Here is a 17564-nt window from a genome sequence, read left to right as displayed (position 1 = left end):
CTTGTGATGAGCAATGGTGTTGTACATAAGTGATGAATCACTGAATTCAGAAACCAATATTGCACTGTATGTTAATGAACAAAATTTAAATAAAAATGTATTTTCAGGGGACACTTTGGTGGCTCAGTGGCTGAGCGACTGCCTTTGGCTCAGGGTGTGATCCTGGGGTCCTGAAATCGAGTCCCACATTAGGCTCCCCAGGAGGAGCCTGCTTCTCCCTCTGCCTATCTCTCTGTCTCTCATGAATAAATAAAATCTTTAAAAAAATGTATTTTCGGTATATTTGACATTTACTAGAAGTTGAAAGGTAATTGTAGAGTGCTTGAATGATATTTAAAAATTCAGCAGTATACGGGTGTCTGCCTGGCTCAGTTGACAGAGCATGCAACTCTTGATCTCAGGGTTGTAAGCTCAAGCCCTATGTTGGGTGTAGAGATTACTTTAAAAATATAATCTTTAAAAAAATTAGTAGTATAGCAGAAATTTTTGCTGCATTATTCATTGACCAGTTGGATTTGTTCCTCCAAGGAGAGAGAAGGGAAGACGAATCAGGAGGTGGTAACTTAGAGTCTCTGCTCCAGCCCCAGCTGCCTACTAGATCATCTGTCTGGATGTCCTCAACTACCTGATGTTTGAGTGTCTGCAGGTTCTGTTTGAATGCCTTAAAGATGTTTTCAAGATCTCCTATTGTATTCCATAAGCTTCCACGAACCTTTCAATTTTCGTGCACATACAAATACTTGACCTCTCAAATGATTTTCCCTTCAGATTTGGTTTGTGCAGCAGTTTAGTAAATGTATCATTGTCTGTCTCCCCAAAGTGAACAAAATTCTCTAACGTGTTTACACATAGGAATAGGTACTGTCCTGAAATCTGCCTATCTAGCAATAATTTTTAACTGATTCGTTAACTACAAGCAGGCTTTGTAGCCAAAATAATGGAGAAATACCCTAGTGTTCTTACTTCATTCAAAATGATTCCATGAATGAAACATGCTATGATTGTAAGATTATTTAAATGCCATCCCCTAGATAATATGTAACACTACATGCGGCCAATCTTTTTTTTAAAAAGATGTATTTATTTATTTATTTATTTATTTGAGAATCAAAGAGAGAGAGAGATAGGACGTGTGCATGTGAGCAGGGCTGGGGGTGGGGGTGCAGTGGGAAAGAATCTCAAGCAGACTTTCCGCTGAGCACAGAACCCAACACGGGGCTGAAAGTGGGGCTCAATCTCATGACTCTGAGATCATGACCTGAGCTGAAATCAAGAGTCAGAAGCCCAACTGACTGAGCCACCCAGGCACCCTTAAGGCCAGTCTTTATTTCTGCATAAATATTTTCTCATAAGTTATCAGAATTGTGGAGTTTTGCTCTGGAGCCCTAGTCATTGCCTTGTCAAAAACGGAATTATGTACATTGTGTGCCAATATTTTCTTTTGTTATTTCACACAGATGCTGCCTGCAGCATTGATATGTATATATTTTTTGTACCCGATCTTATTTTTTATAGTTCAGCAGTGTCAAGTATAATATTCACACAGTTGTGCAACCCAGCTCGTGGACTTTTTCATTGTGCAGTCTGAAACTCTAGGCTCTGTTTTTGGGACTACCTTCATCCTGATATGAGTATGTCCCTATTCTTACCTAAATTGGGGGAAGGGGTTGCCTAAGGATTGCCAAATTAAATGTTGGATACAGTATTGTTAACTGTAAGTATCCACCACCCTCTCTACACATTATCTTTTTTTTAGCTTTTTTAAAAAAGAGGGATCCCTGGGTGGCGCAGCGGTTTTGCGCGGGCCTTTGGCCCAGGGCGCGATCCTGGAGACCCGGGATCGAATCCCACGTCGGGCTCCCGGTGCATGGAGCCTGCTTCTCCCTCTGCCTGTGTCTCTGCCTCTCTCTCTCTGTGTGACTATCATAAGTAAATTAAAAAAATAATAAATTAAAAAAAATTAAAAAGATTTATTTATTTATTTATGAGAGAGAGAGAGAGAGGCAGAGACACAGGCAGAGGGAGAAGCAGGCTCCACCCAGGGAGCCCGACATGGGACTCGATCCCAGGACTCCAGGATCACACCCTGGGCTGAAGGCGGCGCTAAACCGCTGAGCCACCCGGGCTGCCCATGCACAGTCTTTCTTATTTCTTTTGGTGGTTACTCTGTTTCTCTCTCTCTCTCTCTCTTTTTAATTTTTATTTATTTATGATAGTCACAGAGAGAGAGAGAGGCAGAGACATAGGCAGAGGGAGAAGCAGGCTCCATGCACCGGGAGCCCGACGTGGGATTCGATCCCGGGACTCCAGGATCGCGTCCTGCGCCAAAGGCAGGCGCCAAACCGCTGCGCCACCCAGGGATCCCCCCCTCCTTTTTTTTAACAATAGGCTCCATGCCTAGTGTGGAGCCCAATGGGTGGGTTTCAGCTTACAAAAGATCAATACCTCAGCCAAAATCAACAGTTTTTTTTTTGAGTGCAAATGATTTTTGCACATTTTACTCTGTCAATATGCTGACAGTATACAAATCAAAAGTAATAAACAATTTGAAATTATCTCTTACATTTACTTAGCATATAGCAGGTATTGGATGAGATGCTGCAAGCATGTTATATTACTTCTTTTTTTAATTTATTTTTTATTGGTGTTCAATTTGCCAACATATAGAATAACACTCAGTGCTCATCCCATCAAGTGCCCCCTCAGTGCCTGTCACCCAATCACACACCCCCCCCCCCCCCCCCCGCCTCCCCTTACACCACCCCTAGTTCGTTTCCCAGAGTTAGGAGTCTCTCATGTTCTGTCTCCCTTTATGGTATTTCCCACTCATTTTCTCCCCTTTCCCCTTTATTCCCTTTCACTATTTTTTATATTCCCCAAATGAATGAGACCATATACTGTTTGTCCTTTTTTAAAGATTTTATTTATTTATTCATGAGACATGCACACACAGAGAGAGGCAACGACATAGGCAGAGGGAGAAACAGGCTCCATGCAGGGACTCGATATGGGACTCGATCCCGAGTCCCCAGGATCACACCCTGAGTCAAAGGCAGATGCTCAACCGCTGAGCCTTCCAGGCGTCCCAGAAATCAAGAGTTGGTGCTCAACTGACTGAGCCACCTAGGTGCCCTTACACATTCTCTTTTTCAAGTGTATTTTTTTCCATCTCCAGAGAAACAAAGATTAATTATAGGATACTTTGAGATGAAATAAAGTTACCCAAATCTGATAATTTATTCCCTAGTTGGAAGAATTTGTGTGAAATGATGTTTCTGTCTACCACAACGTCTTTCAAAAGTTAACATTTCTTGGGCAGCCCTGGTGGCTCAGCGGTTTAGCGCTGCCTTCAGTCCAGGGAGTGATCCTGGAGAATTGAGATGGAGTCCCAAGTCAGGCTCCTTTGCATGGAGCCTGCTTCTCCCTCTGCCTGTGTCTCTGCCTCTCACTCTCTCTGTGTCTCTCATGAATAAATAAATGAAATCTAAAAAAAAAAAAAAAAGTTAAAATTTCTTGGGGTGCCTGAGTGGCTCAGTCGGTTAAGCGTTAGGTCTTGATCTCAGGTTCCTGAGTTTGAGCCCATTGTTGGAGTCTATGTGGAATGTGGAGCCTGCTTTAAAAAAGAAGTTAAAATTTCATATTTAAAGTGAATAATTCTTGGGCAACCCTCTTGGGCCGCCTCTCTTTTGGGGGGCTTTGTACTATGACTCAATAAACTACTATCACTCAATAGACTTTGCTGCCCACTAGAAAAAAGTGAACAATTTTTAAGATTTTAAGTGTTTAATATTCAAATGCTGACATTTTGAGAACCTAAATTTAGGAGTCTGATATACGAATTAGATCATTGGATTGGCAAAAAGTGTATTAATGAAAGGATTCTTCACTTACCCTTTTCCACTCATTTCTTAAAATTTTTCCTTCACAGTTTACATAGAGTAGAGAGTAAATTCATGTCAATCATTAATGGTTTTGGATTCAGCTATATTCTGCTGAAATAACCACTGTGGAAATTTTTTTCTCCTGCTACCTTATTTTTTGAAAAAAATTATTCAATTATTTAATTAGTTCTATTAGCTATTAAAGCTAAGAGATTTCTATTTTATTTTCTCTCTCTTTCTTTAAAGATTTTATTTATTCATGAGAAATACAGAGAGAGGCAGAGACATAGGCAGAGGGAGAAGCAGTCTCCACGCAGGAAGCCCGATGTGAGACTTGATCCCGGGACTGCAGGATCACGCTCTGAGCCAAAGGTAGACGTTCAACCATTGAACCACCCAGGCATCCCGAGCTTTCTATGTTCTAATCCTGAATATGTTTCCTTCTTGATAGATGTCAAAGAAGGTTAACATTTTACTCTAGAATCTTAACATCTTAAAATAATATGTAGATGACAAGTCATTAAAATTTAATAATAGTTAATTTCTATGCTGATGAAATTGTTAAAGCAATAATAAACAACTGCTATAATAATATAATCAACAGACTGTTGAGTAATACTCTTCAATTTCCACCCACGTACATTCTTTGTGGATTACTAAGGGTAATTGAGCATTAATTATTATATAGTGATTCATGCCAAGTGAAAGGATTTGTGGACTTAAATTTGGAACTCAAAAATTCTATTCTGGTACAGTCAATAATTAGAAAATATGAACTGTAATATGAAATATTAAATGCATCCAAAGCACAGACACCAAGAAGGTTTTTTTTTTTTCTCATTAAACTTTTGTTTTAATGAGTCTCAAAATTTTGTGGCAGATTTTTGATCCAGTTGTCTACATTGAAAAGTACTCTTAGGGATCCTTGGGTGGCTCAGTCAGTTGATTGACAGATTCTCGGTTTCAGCTCAGGTGGTGATCTCAGGGTCATGAGATTGAGTTCTGGGTTGGGCTCCGTTCTCAGCGGGGAAATTCTCCTTCTCCCTCTGCCCCTCCCACTCATGGTCTCTCTAAAATAAATAAATAAAATCTTTTTTAAAAAATAAAAATTCCTTTATAAACAATACTGATTTTTAAAAACTAATAACCTAAGAGGCACCTGGATGGCTTAAGTTGGTTAAACCTCTGACTCTTGATTTCCACTCAGATGGTGATCTCAGGTTTGTGGGATCCAGCCCTTCAACGGGCCCCACACTCAGCGAGTGTCTACTTCTTTCTTTCTTTCTCCCTCTCCCTCCACTCCTCTCCACTTTTTAAAATAAATAAAGAAATAAATCTTAAAAAAACTAATAACTTAAAACTGTCATACGCACACACAAAAACCAAATGGCCCACAAAAAATTCTCCTTTCCTTCTGAAGGTCTCAAGATGCAATGTTATCATTAACTAGTCTTTTACCATTAAACTTAAATGGTCACTTGACACAAATAGTTCTGAGATCATTCTTCCACCGCTGATTAGGACGGGGGTGGCAAGAATTGGGGATAATATTCATTTAGACTTCTGAGCTTTCTGGGCAGACTTGATGACCTTACCAGCTCCAGCTGTCTTCCTGTCCACTGCTTTGATGACACCCACAGCAACCTTCTGTCTCATGTCATAAACAGCAAATCAGCCCAGAGGAGGATCATCATAGAAGCTCTTAACATGCATAGGCTTGTGAGGAACCATATGAACTATGACAGCATCACTAGATTTCAAGAACTTGGGACAATTTTCTAGCCTTTTTTTCCCCCAGAATAACGATCAATCTTCTTCAACTCAGCAAACTTGCAAGCAATGTGACTGTGTGACAATCCAGCACAAGTGCATATCCAGCACAGTTCAGGATAATCACCTGCTGCTTCCATTGGTGGGTCATTTTTTTTTTTTTTTGGTGGGTCATTTTTGCTGTCACCAGCCACATTGCCACAACCAACATTTTTGACAGATATGTTGCTGGCATTTTAGCCCATGTTGTTCCCAGGAAGAGCCTCACTCAAAGCTTCATGGTGCATTTTAACACATTTGACCTCATTTATAACATTGACTGGAGCAAAGGTGACCACCATGCTGGATTTAAGAACACCAGTCTCCACTCAGCCCATAGGGAACAGTACCAAAACACCAATTTTGTAGACATCCTGGAGGGGTAGACACAAGGACTTGTCAGTTGGACGAGTTGATGGCAGAATGCAATCCAGAGCTTCAAGCAGTGTGATTCCCCTAGCATTCCCATCTTTACAGGTGACTTTCCATCCTTCAAACCAAGGCGTGTTTGCACTTGGCTCTAGCATGTTGTCACCATTCCAACCAGAAATTGGCACATACGCTACTGTGTTGGGATTGCATCCAATTTTCTTAATATAGGTACTGACTTCCTTAACAATTTCCTCAGATCTATTCTGGCTGTTGGGTGGCTCAGTGGAATCCATTTTGTTAACACCAACAATTAGTTGTGTCACACCCAGCATGTAAGCCAGAAGGGCATGCTCATCGGTCTGTCTGTTGTTGGAGATACCTGCTTCAAATTCATCAACAGTAGCAACAATCAGGACAGCACCATCAGCCTGAGATGTATCTATAATCATGTGGTTTTTTTTAAGAGATTTATTTATTTATTCATGAGAGATACAGAGAGAGAGGCAGAGACACAGGCAGAGGGAGAAGCAGGCTCCACACAGGGAGCCCGATGCAGGACTCAATCCTGGGACTCCAGGACCACGCCCTGGGCCAAAGGCAGGCGCCAAACAGCTGGCCACCGAGGGATCCCCTGTAATCATGGTTTTGATAAAGTCTCTGTGCCCTGAGGAATCAATGATGACCACATATTACTTTGCTGGTCTCGAATTTCCACAGGGAGATATCAATGGTTCGAGTTCATGTTCAGCTTTCAGTTTATCCAAGATCCAGGTATACTTGAAGGAGCCCTTTCTCATCCCAGCATCTTCCTTTTCAAAATTTTCAATAGTTTTTTTTTTTTATCAATCCTACCACAATTGTAGATAAGATGACCAATAGTGATAGACTTTCCCAAATCTAAGTGTCCAGTGACAACGATGTTGACATAAGTCATTTCCTTTTCCATTTTGGTTTAGGTTTAGTGGTGTTTTTCATGACACCTGTGTTCTGGGGGCAAACCTACTGTGGAAGAAAGGTGATATTTTTTAAAAGATGTTCTGCACATCAGGTGAAAAGCAAATCCTAGTGCAAAAGCACAGGCTATTTTAGACAATATGAGATCAATGAGGTCTTCCCATTTTCTTTCTTTCTCTTTTGTATTTTTTAAAATATGTTTTTATTAATTTTTAAATTATTTTTATTGAGGTTTAATTGATATGTATAATATTAATTGCAGTTGTAAAATGTAATGACTCGGTATTTGTGTATATTGCTGATGATCACCACAATGATCACCATGATAAGTCCAGTTTACCTGTGTCCCTATAAAAGGTCCTTACATTTTCAAACTGATTTGGAAGAGGAATAGTAGCAATCAACCTTGTTGGATCAAGACACTTTGCTGCCATCTGCTGGTTTATAAATGCTGGTAAATTATTTATAATTTACTTTGCAGTCAGCAAAAGAGTAAGATAATACACAAATATTTAAAATTTTTTTCAAAGTAATAAAGATGTTTGTGATATGAGTGGCACCTCCTTAGGTATAGTGCTCTTGTGCATTGTCCAACATGAACAACTGTACATGGTGACTGTGGAAAGCCACACACAGATGGGGCAGTTGTGGGAGGAGGATTGGTTCATAACAAAGTGGAAGACAGAAAGCTTCTAGGAAGTGATCCACAGCCAGGAGGAGCAGGACTTGGGAATTAAATAAAAGAAAATTTTATGGCCATCTAAAGGGATGTTTGAGGTCAGGGGTAGGCAATCAAAGTGGAAGGAGTTGTTGGAAGGTGATCAGGTGTGAGAAAGGGACTAGAGCCTAGTCCCTAGTCCCTACCCTGCATTTACTGTGTGTTCTCAAGAGAAACCTTCTTCTTCCCTGAGTTCTTTTGCTCCCTTCAGATGTGAGGAAGGGCAGGAATTTCTGTACTCTGGGAGCCCTGCCCTCTTTGACCTTCCAGGTTCCTGAGAACTAACGAGACTGAGGTTTCCAGGAATGGGTCAGAATGAGGGGTGGGATCATAGTCTCTAATTGTAGGAGGTGATATGGTTGAACTTCAGGGAGGACTTGGCTATATTTTGGCCACACCAGTGTATACACCCACCCGCAACCTGCACTGGTGTGGGGAGGGACCAGAGGATCTCAGGTGAGTGCTAGGAAGAACACTCAGAAGAGTCTCCCTGGACCCCTGAGTTCCTCCATTTCTATCCACAACTATCTATCTATCTATCTATCTATCTATCTATCTATCTATCTATCATCTATCATCTATCTATCATCTATTTATGAGAGAGAGGAAGAGAGAGAGAGAGAGTACACAGTGGGGGAGTGAGAGGGAGAAGCAGACTCCCCGCTGAGCAGAGAGCCAATCGAAGGGCTCTCTATTCCAATACCCTAAGATCATGACCTGAGCCGAAGGCAGATGCCCAACCGACTGAGCCCCCCAGACGCCCCTATCCACAATCTTCTGAATGTGCCAATATCCCTCTGTATTCCAAACTTCTCTACCTTTTCCAAGGATCTCCTTCTCTGCCCTTCCACCTCTCACCCATCATAGATTACCTCACTCCCCCTCCTCCTCCTCCTCAGGCACAACCTTCTTCCTCCTACTTCTCTTTCACTTCTAGAACTATTTCCCCAGCTTTGCTTTTCACTCCCACCCACCTCCTTTCATCTCTTTCTCTTTGCTTCCTTCCAGCTTCCAACTCTCTCCAAGCTGACCTTCCCTTGCCTCTCATTTCCTGGCCTTTCTTTCCTGAGTCCATTCTACTGCCCGTTGCCTGAGGTTGCCAGATAAAATATAGGATGTGAATTTAAATGTGTATTTCTGGTAAGCAGTGGATAATTTTTAGTAGAAGTAGGTCCCAAATATTTTATGGTGCATACTTACCTAATTATCTAAAATTCAAATTTTATTAGGTGTCCTTTTTTTTTAAGATTTTATTTTTTTAAAGTAATCCCTACACCCAACGTGGGGCTCAAACTTACAACCCCAAGATTATAAATCACATGCTCTACTGACTGAGCCAGCCAAGTGGCCCAGTGTCCTGTACTTTTATGTGCTCTATCTGGCAAATCTACTCTTGTCTTCCCCTGATTTCTCTGGCCATGTTCACTGCATCCACGCTGGTCTCCCTGGAGACCTTGTAGCTCTCAGGCAGGCAGTCCATTGCTCCCCCACCGCCTCCAACTCCAACCAGCTTAGCTCCTCACCAGCCACTCTGGGCCTCCTCAAAACTTGTCAACAAAACCGAGACAGTGCAGGGGACCTACAGGACATTGCATAACTCTGTAGCCATTATTGGTTCTGTTTGGTTGCTACCAGGGCATATTCATTGTTATATGGTTTATTCCATCAATGTATTTGTTTATCCTTAGGTCTTTACAATGGTAACTAAATTAGTGTAGCTCTAGAATAAATCTTGAAATAAAGTGGTATAAGTCTTCCTCCTTTTTCTTAAAGATCGTCAGGGCTACTCTAAGCCTTTCTATATAAATTTTAGAATTATCTTGTCAATTTATATTTTAAAAAGCTGGCTGGCATTTTTATTAGAATTGTGTTGAATCTATAGATTCATTTGGGGGAGCACTGACAGGCCAAAAATACAGAGTCTTCCTATCCATGAATATGATATATCTGTCCATTTATTTATGTCTTCAATTTTTCAAAGCCAGTATTTTATAGTATTTACTGTAGGCCTTGCCTATCTTCCATTAGTTTTAATGTTTTTAAAATTCAATTATAATTGACATACACTATGATACTAGTTTCAGGTGTGCAAGATAGTGTTCAATGTTTTTATGCATTATGAAATGATCACCGCAATTGGTCTGTTACCCTCTGTCACCAAAGTTATTACAATATTATTGACTATATTTTCTGTGCTGTACATTACATTCCTCTGACTTATTTTATAACTGTAAGTTTGTACCTCTTAATCTCTTTCATCTATTTCAATCCCCTCTTTTCCCTGCCCCGTCCTTTGCCAACTACTAGCTTGTTCTCTGTATTTGAGTCTTTCTGTTTTGTTTGTTTGTTTTATTTTTAGATTCCACATTTAAGTGAAATAAGATAATATTTGTCTTTCTCTGTCTGACTTATTTGACATAGCATACTACCGTGTAGGTCCATTATGTAGTCACAAAGGCAAGATTTCATTTTTAAGGGTTGAGTAATATTCCATTGTATATATATATATATATATATATATATATATATATATATATAGAAGTTATATATATAAATTCTTTATCCACTTATCCATCCTAGTCACAAAGGCAAGATTTCATTTTTTTTCGTTTTTAAGGGTTGAGTAATATTCCATAATATTAGAAGTTATATATATATAACTTCTTTATCCATTTATCCATCAATGGACACTTAGATGCTTCCATATCTTGGCTATTGTAAATAATGCAGCAATTAACTTAGGGGTACATGTATCTTTCCAACTTAGTGTTTTGTTTTCTTTGGATAAGTACCCAGAAGTGGAATTGCTAGATTGTGTGGTAATTCTTTTTTTTTTTTTTTTTTATGATTGCATGGTAATTAGATTTAAAAGAATTTTTTTTGAGGAAACTTCATACTGTTTTTCATAGTGGCTGCACAAATTTACATTAATTTACCATTATGACCCATTGTGCATGAAGGTTCCCTTTTTTCCACATCCTTGCCAACACTTGCTATTTCTTGTCTTTTTGATACTGGCCATTCTGACAGATGTGAGGTCGTATCTTACCACGGTTTTCATTTGCATTCCCCTGATCATGAGTGAGATTGAGCATCTTTTGATATGTCCAGATACTTTCTCTGGAACGATGTCTATTCAGGCCCTCTGCCCAGGTCGTTTGTTTTAGACATTGAGTTGTATGAGTTCTTTATATATTTTGAGTATCAACTTCTTGGATATATCATTTGCAAGTATCTTTCCCATTTAATAGGTTGCTTTTTCTTTTCTTTTTTTTCTAAAGATTTATTTATTTATTCATGAGAGACACAGAGAGAGGCAGAGACACAGACAGAGGGAGAAGCAGGCTCTTCTTGGGGAGCCTGGTGCAGGACTGGACCCCAGAAACCGGGGATCACGCCCTGAGCAAAAGGCAGACACTCAACCACTGAGCCACCCAGGCGTCCCTCTTTTCTTTTTTCTTATCCATTACCTTCCAACCTTCCACCTCCACCTCCACCTCCTCCTGTTCCTTCATCTCAGTCTCCTGTCTTTTCCTCCTATAATACGGGCTTTGTCTGTTGTTGCCTTTCAGCTCTCTGAAAGAAGTGAAGGAGCAGGCAGTGGGTTGGGCATCGGTTCTGGTGCTTGTGCTTGGGGAGGAGTGGATTTCGGATTTCTGGCATCCACCTGGCCTTCTCTCCCCCTCTTCATGATTTTGACTATTGGGAAGTGGGGGGTCTGGTCAGGTGTGTAAAATTTTTGTCTATCCTCATCTCTCTGGACCAGTAGGTTGCTTTTTCATTTTGTTGATGGTTTCCTTCACTGTGCAAAAGCTTTTTAGTTTGCTGTAGTCCCATTTGTTTATTTTTGCTTTTGTTTCCCTTATATGGGGAAACACCAAAAAAAAATATTGCTTAGTGGCACCTGTGTGGCTCAGTGGTTGAGCATCTGCCTTTGGCTCAGGTCATGATCTTGGGGTCCTGGGATCAAGTCCTGCATTGGGCTCCCCACAGGGAGTCTGCTTCTCCTTCTGCCTATGTCTCTGCCTCTCTCTGTGTCTCTCATGAATAAATAAATTCAATATTTTAAAAAATATTGCTTAGACTGATGTCAAAAACTTACTGGGTGTGTTTTTTTCTAGAAGTTTTATGGTTTCAGATCTTACATTTAAGTCTTTAATCAGTTTTGAGTTTATTTTGGTATATGGTGTAAGAAGGTGGTTTAGTTTCATTCTTTTGGATGTAGCAGTCCAGTTTTCCCAACGCCATTTGTTGAAGAGACCATTCCCCTACACCCCCTGCATTGTATGTCCTTGCCTCATTTGTCATAAATTAATTGATCATATAAGTGTGGACTTATTTCTGGGCTCTATTCTGATCCATTGATCTCTGTTCCTGTTTTTGTGCCAGTACCAGAATGCTTTAATTACTATAACTTTGTAGTATAGTTTGAAATCAGGGAGTGGGATATCTCCATCTTTGTTTTTTCTCAAGATTTCTTTGGCTATTGAGGGTCTTTTGTGGTTCCATAAAAATTTTAGGATTATTTGTTCTAGTTCTGTGAAAAATGCCATTGGTATTTTGATAGGAATTGCATTGAATCTATGGTTGCTTTGAATAGTATGGACATTTTAACAACACTAATTCTTCTAATCAATGAACATGGTATATCTTTTCATTTATTTATGTTGTTTTCAATTTCTTTCATCAATGTCTTATAGTTTTGAGAGTACAGGTCTTCTAACTCCTCGGTTAAATTTATTCCTAGGCATTTATTTTTTTTTGATACAACTGTAAATGGGATTGTTTTCTTAATTTCTCTTTTTGATAGTTCATTATTAGTATATAGAAATGCAGCATTTTTCTATATACTAATTTTGTATCTCACAACTTCACTAAATTCATTTATTAGTTCTAATAGGGTTTTCTTTTATAGCATCTTTTGGGTTTTATATATATAGTATCATGTCATCTGCAAATAGTGGCAGTTTTACTTCTTTCTTCTAATTTGGATGACTTTTATGTCTTTTTCTTGCCAAATTGCTGTGGCTAGGACAATTCCAATACTATGTTGAATAAAAGCGGTGAGAGTGGGCATCCTTGTCTTGTTTCTGATCTTAGAGGAAAAGCTTTCAGCTCTTCACTATTGAGTATAATGTTAGTTGTGAGTTTGTCGTATATGGCCTTTATTTTGTTGAGGTACATTCATTCTATATCCACTTTTTTAAATAGAATTTCTGTTATAATGGATGTTGAATTTTGTCACATGCTTTTTCTGTATCTATTGAAATGTTCATATGATTTTTATCTTTCATGTTGTTAACGTTGTGTATCAGATCAATTGATTTGTGGATGTTAAACTATTCTTGCGTTCCTGGAATCAAACCTGCTTGGCCATGGTATATGATCCTTTTAATGTATTATTGAATTCAGGTTGCTGATATTTTGTTGAAAATTTTTGCACCTATGTTCATCAGAGATATTGGTCTTTTGGTTTTTTGTAGTGTCTTTGTTTTTGGTATCAGGGTAACATTCACTTAGCAAAATGAGTTTGGATGTGTTTCATCTTCTTCAATTTTGGGGAATAATTTGAGAAGGATAGGTATTTTTTTTTAAAGATTTCATTTATGTATTCATGAGAGACAGATACAGAGAGAGAGAGACATGAATAAATGTCTCTCGTTTGTTTATTCATGAGAGACAGAGAGAGAGGGAAAAGTAGGCTCCATGCAGGGAGCCCCATGTGGTACTCAATATCGGGACTCCACGATCACACCCTAGGCTGAAGGCAGGCACTAAACCGCTGAACCACCCAGGTTTCTCCAAGATATGAGTATTTTAACAAGAAAAAATATTTTTTTAAAATTACAGCAGACATATAGAAGGCTATTAGACCCCAACAGCATGGCCAAACCCTTCTTTGGCAGCATTTATGTAGTTCTGATACAGGTCTAAAATATGTTAATAAAGAATTACTAAATATTATCCTTTTTGCTTAACAAAGTTCTAAAAGAAAGTCAAGAAGTGAATATTTTGAATTAACATAATATAAGCAATGCTTCATAGGTTAGATTTGAAACAAAGGATTATATGGAATGGTAGAGAATCATGATATCATGAAAATAAAGGCTATTTTCCCAAGTTTTATTGTGAAAAAATTTAAAGGTGCAAAGCTTTTGAAATATTAGTTCAATGATTGTCTATATATCTACCATCTAGATAGAAATTATTAGCATTTGTCGTATTTGTTTATCTATGTTTCTACATCATTTAGCTTTTGATGCATAACAAACTGCAAATAAAACTTAGTGGCTTAAAACAACAAGCATTTTATGTTTTTTTTATTTTAATTTTTTTCCCTAGGCAAAGAACTTTATTAACCTTGTTTCAAACTTTATTCCCAGGCTTCTTCAGCTTAATTAGCTGCAAAGAATGAATTGTGTATAAGCAAAAACTGAAAAGAGCTGCAGTGTCCAAGGGGCTTGGGCTTAAAAATATTAGAGATCTAGATTTTAACAGATCCATGAACAAAATTTTAAAAAGCAGTCATAATATAAAATAGCAGCTCCCAGTAACTTCTTCAAGTTTTATCTTCTTCAGAAGTTGACTCAATTCAGTTTGCTTCATTCTTGGAAGCTTCATCAAAATTCTCCACAAGATATGGAAGTGGAAGGTATTACGCTGAGTAAAATAAGTCAATCAGAGAAGGACAAACATTATATGGTCTCATTCATTTGGGGAATATAACAAATAGTGAAAGGGAATAAAGGGGAAAGGAGAGAAAATGAGTGAAAATATCAGGTTGGATGACAGAACATGAGAGATTCCTAACTCCGGGAAGCGAACAAGGGGTAGTGGAAAGGGAGGTGGGCGGGGGGTTGGGGTGACTGGGTGATGGGCACTGAGGGGGGCACTTGACAGGATGAGCACTGGGTGATATGATATATGTTGGCAAATTGAACTCCAATTAAAAATTTAAAAAAAAGGAAAAAAATTCTCCACAAGATCTGGAACTTCATCATCATCCTCCTCTCCGGTAGCAAGTGGTGCTTCTCCATCCACAGATTGTTTGGGCAGAGCTTCAGCCAATCTTCTTAAACTAGTCAGACTGTCTGCACCAAGCTGGTTTAAGATACTGAATAGCATTTCTGTCAGCTGCTTTGTCTCAGCATGGCCTGTAATGGTGAAAGTGTTCACTGCCAGCGATGCCTGAACTTTAGGGTTGTTAAAGTGGATCACTGTTCCTTGGCTTGTGAACACATTCACTTCTTCAATACCAGAGATATTGTTTACCCCTAACTTCTTTAAGGAGAACTGAAGTTTTTATCATCTGCTGTAGCTGTTCTATGAACCACCTTCTTTTGGTGAGCAGTTCCTTTTCCACCAATGCGCACTTGTGCTTGCAGTTTGGCGAGTTTCTCCTGGTTCGTGATAGCTTCTTTCATCTTGTTGGAGTGGAAATGGGACCATGCTGGGGAATAGGGTTGGTGCTCAGGGGATCTCTGGCGGACCAGCTGAAATTAGGTGCACACACGCGGGGATGCAAGATGGCAGCTCCATTTTATGTTTTAGTATGCGTTGACTTGATCCATCTCTCCTACGATCTATCATGTGTCTATGGTCAGCTGGTGGATCCAATGGTGGCTGGATGATCTAAGATGACCTCAGTTACAAGACTAGTACTTGGCTGGCTGTCATCCAGGCCTAGTTCTCCTCTAAATGGTCTTTCAACCTTCAGCAGGCTAGACAGGACTTCTTTCATATGGGAGTGGCAAGGTTCCAAAGGGTAGCAAGAAAGGGCAACTTCCAATAAACAAGTGCTTTTCATGCCTCTGCTCAAGTTATGTTTGCTAACTTGTCCCATTGGCCAGAACGAGTCACAAGGCTAGCAGACAGTCTTTGTGGAAGGGCAGTAACAAAAGTGAATAATTTGTGGTTGTTTTTGCTATCTATCATCTATCTATCTATCTATCTATCTATCTATCTATCTATCTATCATCTCTAATGAACCATTAAAAGCAAATGGTAGATATCATTTGCTTCACTCCTAAATAAAAATCCTGGAGTTGGTAAGGGGTCTTTTCTCAATGTGACTCTCCTCTTCCCTCTCTGTGGGCCATTTTTGAAAAGCTAAATGATTTCAATGCACACACATACCACTCTGCCCATCATAGGACATCCTTGGCCTGTCATGTGCAGTCATGCAAATGCAACATCACCTTTCACACAGTGAGACACACTCTTGAGTCTATCACACACAATGTTCACACACAACCTCTACTACCATATTTGTGCCTCACCATAACAGAGACACACTTCAGTCTTGTCTCACACCTGTTGCTCCATCACGTGTGACTAGGGAGACACTCTGACCCTATTTTGCCCTTGTCACCCTCAAGTCTGCCACACCATCACCTTCTTCAGCTGCTCATGTTCACCTCCAGCACCTCCTTCCTCCTACTCCCACTGTGGGCCAAGGCCAGCATTCCTACAGCCCTCTGTGCCTGAGTCAATGTCTTCTCAATCTGAGTTGATTTCTGCTCACATGCGAACCCAAGAACCATGAGAATGCTCTAGGGGACTTCAGAGACCCAAGGCGCGGTGGCCTATGGGAAATGTAGCTCAGTGCCAGAAAAGCAGGATACTAGAAAACGTAAGGGTCATTGAATGGCCTGGCTTGGGGAGTTCCTGGTAGTTGTAGTTGGTGTCCCAATGCACAGGTGTTGGCTTGTGCCAGCCTTGCACTGTGGAGTATTTCAGCGTCAGGTCACTGAGTACACATCCAGGACGAGTGTCAGTAAGGCAGTGGTGGCCGCTGAGGTGCCCCAGCCCTTGGAGTAGCACTGGGAACACCAGAGGCAGTGTGTGGGGGGGTGGGTTGGGGGGGTGCCTAGGCGCTTGGGTGCCTGATATAATGGAGTGGTGGTAGATGGATGCACGGGTGTGCAGAAGCCAGTTCCTACTGGCAGATTCTCAGAGAATTTGAGACTTGTGTTAAACACAACCATTATTTTTTAATTATGTAAATGTAAATAAATATATTAAAAACTAAGGTAACAGAGTCAAACGAATCACTTTCTTATTAATTATCTGTGCTCTTGAGATTGTGTCTATAGTGTCTGTATGACAGAAATACCATATGATTGTGTACTACTGCACATCCCTTTCTAGCTCCACTTTTAGTGATACTACTTTGGTAGCTAGAAATTGGCCATGATTGGACTGTTCACACTGTGGGAATTGACAATCATTACAAATTATTGTTTTTGTATGCTTGATTTATTGTTTTTGTTGATTGTTGGGGATGGGGGTAGTTCTCAAAGTCGGTCCTCTTGCTTCTAAATGTCCCACTCGCGCCCTCTTCTGGTAAAGTGTACTATTATGCTCACTTTGAAGGAGAAATACTGTAATCTTTTCATTTCGTTTTGTTTTAACATCTTCTTTCTTTTTTAAAATTCAAATTCAATTAGCCAACATATATTACATCATTAGTATCAGATGTAGTGTTCAATAGTTTATCAGTTGCATATAACACCCAGTGCTCATCACATCATGTTCCCTCCTTAAGGCCCTCCACCCAATTACCCATCCACCCTGCTCCCCTCCAGCAATCCTGTTTGTTTCTATAGTTAAGAGTCTCTCATGGTTTTTCTCCCTCCCTGATGACTTCCCATTCAGGTTTCCCTCCCTTCTCCTATGATCCTTTGCACTGTTTCTTATATTGCATATAAGAGGGAAACCATATTATCTTTCTCTGATTGACTTTATTGCTCAGCATAATCCCTCCACTTCCATTCACATTGATGTCAACGGTAAGTGTTCATTCTTTCTGATGGCTGAGTAGTATTCCA

The 17564-nt window shown here is 39.8% G+C and overlaps 1 protein-coding gene across 2 annotated transcripts in view; it reads right to left on the bottom strand.

The window, feature by feature from the left end:
* LYPD5 (LY6/PLAUR domain containing 5) overlaps positions 1–17564 on the bottom strand; it is a 61200-nt gene that overhangs the window by 7437 nt on the left and 36199 nt on the right. The window contains exon 1 of one of the 2 annotated variants that reach the window (XM_072775357.1): positions 5477–5511. The exons of the other annotated variant lie outside the window; for it this stretch is intronic. The gene's annotated coding sequence lies outside the window, so the exon portion shown is untranslated. Of the gene's footprint in view, positions 1–5476; positions 5512–17564 lie in introns of those variants that run through there. 2 annotated transcript variants of the gene reach the window in all.

The sequence above is a fragment of the Canis lupus genome, chromosome 1 (genome assembly GCF_048164855.1).
Source record: "Canis lupus baileyi chromosome 1, mCanLup2.hap1, whole genome shotgun sequence".
NCBI classification, from domain to species: domain Eukaryota; kingdom Metazoa; phylum Chordata; class Mammalia; order Carnivora; family Canidae; genus Canis; species Canis lupus.
The sequence above is the reverse complement of the archived record's forward strand: the minus strand, read 5'-3'. Positions and strand labels throughout refer to the sequence as shown.